The sequence below is a fragment of the Cucumis melo genome, unplaced genomic scaffold (genome assembly GCF_025177605.1).
Source record: "Cucumis melo cultivar AY unplaced genomic scaffold, USDA_Cmelo_AY_1.0 utg000772l, whole genome shotgun sequence".
Classification (NCBI taxonomy): Eukaryota; Viridiplantae; Streptophyta; class Magnoliopsida; order Cucurbitales; family Cucurbitaceae; genus Cucumis; species Cucumis melo.
In genome coordinates this window covers 13,953-21,872 of record NW_026124199.1, presented here as the reverse complement: position 1 = coordinate 21,872, position 7,920 = coordinate 13,953, and the positions used below count along the sequence as shown (strand labels likewise).

General features: G+C 31.8%; 1 non-coding gene across 1 annotated transcript; it reads right to left on the bottom strand.

Moving 5' to 3' along the window:
• Window positions 1-1,682: 1,682 nt before the first annotated feature.
• On the bottom strand, window positions 1,683-1,770 carry TRNAS-GCU (transfer RNA serine (anticodon GCU)). The gene has a single exon. It is a non-coding gene; the product is annotated as a tRNA-Ser (tRNA).
• Between the last annotated feature and the right edge of the window lie 6,150 nt (window positions 1,771-7,920).

The following is a 7,920-nucleotide window of genomic DNA, read 5'->3' as shown; positions in this document are numbered from 1 at the left end:
ACGGGGGACTGGACTAGTTTCGGAGGTGCTAGACTATCTTGTATAAGGCGAAAGTCAAACAGATCTAGAGTAAACGATTGTTCCTACCTATTTTTTTTTATTTGACTCTAAAATTTAGTACCCTAAACCCTAAATAGGTCTTAAGTTTCTTAAGACCATTAATTCAATTCCATTAGTGCCAAAAACACAAGACCTTCGTGTTTATAATTCAGAAATCCACAGAAAAAAAATACTCGGGTTTCACAAACCATTTAAGAGATAGAGAATAATAGAGGCTTTCGCATTTCTGAAATGCATCATTATAAGAAAATAATAAAGAACAATCACATTCGATCTATATTTAGACTCTTAAGCATAAGGTTGTTTAAAACGGCAATCTATAGTCTGATATCGAATATTTTTCCATATATCTTATAATATACTATTATTATATATAATAATAATACGCATACTCTGGGACGGAAGGATTCGAACCTCCGAATAGCGGGACCAAAACCCGTTGCCTTACCACTTGGCCACGCCCCATTTATATTCAACACTAATAAACACTAATATTGGTAGTGCTTAGTCGTCAATTCCAGTACAAATATTTATAGAATAAATTAGATTGTTGCTCAGATTTTGATACGTTTATAGATCCAATTAAACTCAATTTATTGATCATTACATATAATTCCATTAAGATATTGTATGAAAGTAGGATTTCTTCTATTCTCGTTTTATTTGAGAATTGAAGGATTTTTGATTGGCTGAGTTCAAATCAAAGAAAGGTTTTTTGACCTACTTTATGTTATTAATTTTTCCCTTATCCCTTATATCATAGCAATAATAGGGGATTAATAACTCAATCAAATCAAAAGAAATACAATTATCTTCAAGAACAAAGAAAAAAAAATTGTTATGCTTAATATCTTAAGTTTCATCGGTATCTGTCTTAATTCTTTCCTTTATTCAAGTAGTTTTTTCGTCGCCAAATTGCCCGAGGCCTACGCTTTTTTGAATCCAATAGTAGATGTTATGCCAGTAATACCTCTATTCTTTTTTCTATTAGCTTTTGTTTGGCAAGCTGCTGTAAGCTTTCGATAATATTTTTAATACTGTCCGAGACAAATTCATGATTTACTAGAAAAAAAAAAAAAAAGATTCTAACTAGTTATAAGATCAGATAAGTTGTACATACAGTCTGAAGCTTTAAGTTGAATCCAATATTGAAATTATTCTATAGCTATGATAAATCTGGATCACTCTCATTTTCTTATTCTTACTTTTTTCCTTTGAACGACCCTCTTCGAGTCCCCCACAATATAGAATTGTGGGTATGAAATCCAATTTTGAGTAATCAAGGACTCAACTCTTAAAATTTTTTCCTATTTATAGAAATAACTTCACTGCATTTCTTGGTGTCAAACCAGATTAAAATAGAGAATCTATTCTCTTAAAAAAAAAATGATCTTGGAGATTGTGTAATGCTTACTCTCAAACTATTTGTTTATACAGTAGTAATATTCTTTGTTTCTCTCTTCATTTTCGGATTCCTATCTAATGACCCGGGACGTAATCCGGGGCGTGAAGAATAACAAAATCAGATTTTTTTTCCTTGCTTGATTTTGAAATGTTCTTAACATTTTATCTATTCCACATCTTTCCTCAACTATAAAAAAATACCAAGTAATTGACAGAAACGGAAAGAGAGGGATTCGAACCCTCGGTACAAAAAAATCGTACAACGGATTAGCAATCCGACGCTTTAGTCCACTCAGCCATCTCTCCCCAAATTGAAAAAGGATAATTACTATGATACATTGTATAAAAAATAGAAAATAAAGGCTTGAAAAAAGCCCTTCTTTATCTCTCTTTATTATCTTTATCTACCCCTTTATAGATATATAATTTCATTATATTGATATAGATAATTATCTAGATATATCGATGGATATCTATCAAATCGATAAAAACTTTTTTTTATTAGGAATTCCATTTAGATAAATTAGATTTCATTAGATAAGGGCTCAAAAGAAGAGATATCTTCAATCCTAATATATAAATAATACCAATATATTAAAGATTCATAAAAATATTTATAAATAAAAAGAAAGTACCTTTTTTAGTTTATTTCATCCGAAAAGCCCTTTTCTTTTTATTTTTAGTTCCACGGCCTGGCCTGGTCAGTACCTAGCCGGGCTTTTTTTGTTCCAATAAATCGTAGATCAAATTATTTATTTGATTTGAAAATGTTTTTGAAAAAAAAAAAAATAGAAACAACAAGAATCCTAAGAAGATTTATTATTTCAATTCCTATGATACAGAAAAAGATGATATAGAATCAAGGTTCGATTTCTTATTATTATTTTTTAGTACTTTACTAGAATAAAAAACTTGTTAATTAGTTAATTAAAACGAGTCCTCTTTTCCTAATCTCATTAGTGGCCCTGATGAAAATACGTCAACGCTCAAATTTTCATGATTATTTTCTGATCCGATCTTTTTATTACTTATTAATACGACTTATTTTCGTCTTCGACAAAAGGTCCATTTATATACAATAATTGCATTGTAGCGGATATAGTTTAGTGGTAAAAGTGCGATTCGTTCTATTAATCCCTTAATAGTTAAGGGATCCTTCGGGTTGATTAATATTCCGATCAAAAACTTTATTTCTTAAAAGGATTTAATCCTTTACCTCTCGATGAAAGATTCGAGGAAAAATAAAAATTCTCGTGATTTGTATCCAAAAATATGTTCTAAATTGAAAAAATTGGATCATGAAATTACGAAACATAATTTTATTGAATTGGATCAATACTTCCAATTGAAGGAATAAGGGATCCATGGATAAAGGTGGAATTTTTTCTAATCGTAACTAAATCTTCAATTTTTTCTTTGTATAAGGGAGATTGAAGCAAAACAAAATAGCTATTAAACAATGTCTTTGGTTTACTAGAGACGTCGACATCGTTTTTTTAGCTCGGCGGAAACAAAATACTTTTCCTAAGGATTATATTAAATAGAAATAGGGAACGAAATAAATAACTGGAAAGATTGTTATAATCTCCTCTTGTATAGGGATCATCTATAAAGCGGGTCCTTTTGAATGCATTCAGACGGAAAGGCTGACATAGATGTTATGGATGGTATTTTTTTTTGTTTACATCTTATAAATTTAGGAATTTATCCATCTTCCATAAAGGAGCCGAATGAAACCAAAGTTTCACGTTCGGTTTTGAATTAGAGACGTTCAGTTCAAAATGATGAATCAACGTCGACTATAACCCCTAGCCTTCCAAGCTAACGATGCGGGTTCGATTCCCGCTATCCGCTTATCTTATCTTATAATATTCTTATCTTATAATTTATATATATTATAAATAGAAATTAATTAATAATGGAATTACTCAAATAAAAATTTTCAATTTACTTAATTTTAACTAAATTTTAACTAATGTATTAGTTAATGTAATGCATCATTGAATTCAATATGCAATTTCCGGAATTCTCACACATTTTTTTTACGAACAAGAGAGGTGAAAATACGAAAAAAAAAATTGGAATCAAAAGCGTCCATTGTCTAATGGATAGGACATAGGTCTTCTAAACCTTTGGTATAGGTTCAAATCCTATTGGACGCAATTTTTTTTCATATATTTTTTTTTAGTTTTAAATTTTCTATATCATGTCAAGAAAGGAAAGATTTTGAATGATTTGAATAAGAGACGCTTATTTATTAATAGTAATTTATAAATTAGTTTTAATATTAATTGTAACTCTAGTTTTAGATTTATTATATAAATAAACTAATAATTCAATTCTGTTTTATTTGAAGATAAGATATTAGTAGAAAGGATATTCAAATTCCAAATATTAAGATATTTATGATATTCTAAATATATTATTAGAAATATAATCTAATTTTAACTTTAACTATATTTATAAAAAAATTTCTTAATTGTATTTACATTTCATTTTAATATTGATATATATTTCTAGAAATATTATCTACTTTCTTTAATATATTTATATATATTTTTTATTTTATATAAATTATATATATATATATTCTACCTACTAACACCTAATAAATGAAAAGAATGAAATTATTTCATGTTTCAATTTTAACATTTGAAAGTTCTAAAATTGATTTATACTTTACTTGTTTTCTTTTATACTTGGTCTTGAAGTAGAAAACGTTCCATCTGTTCCTGAATAGCTTCTTTCAAAAGGGCTTCCGCTTCAGTGGTCAATGTCTTCGTAGAAGAGATTATTTCTTGAAACTGAGGTTTATTCGTTTTTACGTAAGTACGTAACTCAAGAAGAAATTTCCTTACTTGTCCAATTTCTAATGAATCAAGATAACCATTAGTTCCGGTATAAACAGTCATTATCTGTTCGTCTACCGTGAGAGGTGCTGATTGGGATTGTTTGAGCAACTCACGTAATCGTTGACCTCTTGCCAATTGATTCTGAGTAGCTTTATCGAGATCAGAAGCGAATTGCGCAAAGGCTTCTAATTCGGCAAATTGAGCCAATTCCAATTTTAATTTGCCGGCTACTTGTTTCATGGCTTTAATTTGAGCTGCAGATCCTACTCTGGAGACGGAAATACCCACATTAATAGCAGGTCTGATTCCAGCATTGAATAGATCGGCAGATAAGAATATTTGTCCATCGGTAATGGAAATTACATTAGTAGGAATATAAGCTGAAACATCTCCCGATTGGGTCTCAACTATTGGTAAAGCAGTCATACTTCCTTCACCTAAAGCAGAACTTAATTTAGCGGCTCTTTCCAAAAGGCGTGAATGCAAATAAAAAACATCTCCCGGATAAGCTTCGCGGCCCGGCGGTCTTCGTAAAAGAAGAGACATTTGTCGATAAGCTTGTGCTTGTTTGGAGGGATCATCATAAATGATTGAAGTGTGTTGTTTTCTGTACATAAAATATTCAGCCAAAGCTGCTCCTGTATAAGGGGCAAGGTATTGTAATGTAGCCGGAGAATCTGCCGTTTCGGCTACTATAATAGTGTATTCCATTGCGCCCCTTTCCTGTAAAGTAGTCACTACTTGAGCCACAGAAGATGCTTTTTGACCAATAGCTACATAAACACATATTACATTTTGCCCTTGTTGATTGAGAATCGTATCCGTGGCTACTGCAGTTTTACCGGTCTGCCTGTCCCCAATAATTAATTCTCGCTGACCACGTCCGATAGGAATCATTGAATCAATAGCAATAAGTCCTGTTTGAAGAGGCTCGTATACGGAACGTCTCGAAATAATACCAGGAGCGGGGGATTCAATTAACCGAGAGTCAGAAGATGAAATTTCACCTCGGCCATCAATAGGTTTAGCCAGGGCATTTATAACACGACCTAAATAAGCCTCGCTTACTGGTATCTGAGCAATTCTTCCCGTTGCTTTTACAGAACTTCCCTCCTGTATCAGCAAACCATCACCCATTAATACAACACCAACATTATTTGATTCTAAATTTAGAGCTATGCCTATAGTACCCTCTTCAAATTCTACTAATTCACCTGCCATTACTTCATCAAGACCATAAATACGAGCAATGCCGTCGCCTACTTGAAGTACAGTACCGGTATTTACAATTTTTACTTCTCTATTATATTGCTCAATACGTTCACGAATAATATTACTAATTTCATCTGCTTGAATGGTTACCATGAGTATTTCGTAATTATTTTTTTTTAAGAAAAAAAAATAATGCCTACAGTAGAAGGACTAATCAGTTAGTTATTTCTTTCATCGTCCCAAACATGCCAATATTAGCACTGATGGTACGTAAATGTAACTCGTTGTCCAAACAACTATTCAGAGTTCCTAGAGCTCCTTGTAAGGCTTGTTGGAAAACCTGTTGTCGTACTTGATTAATCGCTTTTTGTTGTTCAAAACGAATAGTTTCATTTTTATAATTTTCTAATTGTTCCAAACTTTTAGAAGTTGAATTAATCAAATTCAATTTTTCTCGTTCTATCTCAGAATATCCATTCACTCGAAACTGATCGGCTTCCATTTCAACTTTTCGTAAGCGAGCCCGGGCTTTTTCCAGCTGTTCAATGGCCCCCTCACGTAGTTCTTCTGAATTTTGAATTGTTTTCAAGATCCTCTGTTTTCGATTATCTAATAAATCACTTAATGAAAGTAGATTGTCTTTCCATTCATTTCAAAACTTCGACGATCCCTTCCCGAACCAAACATGAATCTTTCGATTCATTTGGCTCTCACGCTCAATTATTGCAATTATTTCTGAGAAATTCCCATATATCTTTTTGAATGTAATGAGCCTATCCTCTTTTCTCTATTCATATTCCACAAAGAAAAAGAAAAAAATATGGATCATTAATCCAAGACCCGAATATTCGGAGGACTCTTCTGACCAAACAAACAATTGTCAGCAAAGTTGTTTCTTTTTTTTTCTTGAAATCCAAAAAAATTTTCTTACTTTATACATAACATAGGTCATCGATTCAGCATTGGATAAAAAAGAAAAAATGAGGGTGAAATCCTCATTTTTTTAGTTTTTTACAAAAAAATTCTAATATTCTATTAAAATAGAAAATAATAAAAAAGGGGGGGTTCAAATCATTTTATCGACATGAGTGTTCTATATCGAAAAAAAAGCCCAACTATTTGAAACGATTTATGTATTAACTATGTATTAACATAGTAGTAGAAAGAGTACCATGCTACGTCTGGACTTCAAACGTTTTAACCATGTTAATAGTCCCACATTATTGGTTGATAGAGAATCAAAGTTGATTTACCAATGAATCACGAAATGCTATGGTTCTTCAATATGATTTCTTCATTTTGTCAGAAGTAATTCGCGGGATCATGCACCTTTTCGTAGTTATAACTAGAAAAGTACAGTTGGTTGTATCCAACTTATTCTTGAAATAAACAACTCGCACACACTCCCTTTCCAAAAAAAATCAATACACCAAGCACTACGCTTAGATTTATTGGATTTGTTGCTAAAATATCGGTATTAAATCCGAAACTCTCGGCGGATGGCCAGTAACCCAAAGAAATGAAAGAATCGGTTACATTTTTCATATGATCTCCTTTTATAGATAAAACTAATTATCTATTTCTTTCTATTTTTTTTTATTTTATTAATTTCCTATTTCTATTCGAAATAGAGTAAAAAATATGTTGTAAGAATCCTAAAAAAAAAGTTCCATTCGAGATTGGACTAAGAAAGGGAAGGAAGAAGGCGAGTCAGTATGCTAATGCCTCATCCTCAAATCAATCCTTCCCATAGGTTATTGTCCCAACGAATAAGTAATTGTAGGAGTGAAAGCTTCGTATAATTCGAAAAAGCAAGAGCAGCAAGTCCAAGTAAATAAAATACGAAAAAAAATACGTAATTTTTTTAGGATTAAACAAAAGGATTCGCAAATAAAAGTGCTAATGCTACAACTAGTCCATAAATTGTTAAAGCTTCCATAAAAGCCAGACTAAGCAATAAAGTACCTCGGATTTTTCCCTCCGCCTCGGGTTGTCTCGCGATCCCTTCTACAGCTTGGCCCGCAGCAGTACCTTGACCAATCCCAGGTCCAATAGAAGCAAGCCCGACGGCCAACCCAGCAGCAATAACGGAAGCGGCAGAAATCAGTGGATTCATGATAAGTTCCTCACACCAAAAGAAAGAAATGGTTAATGATACAATCAACCAATGAATTATAACTTATTATTCCATCACTAAGATTTATCCAACTAAAAATTACGAATTGAAGTAATAATATTATTGAATCGTCCAAACTACTTCAATCTCTCTTTTTTAGTTCCTATCCATCCACGTAGTTTTTGTGAATCCATACGACTTTTGTTCTTCCATTTCTTTTAAAGCATTCTTTGAATTCTTCATTGTTTTTCTTGATTTAATCTCTCTATTCATTCA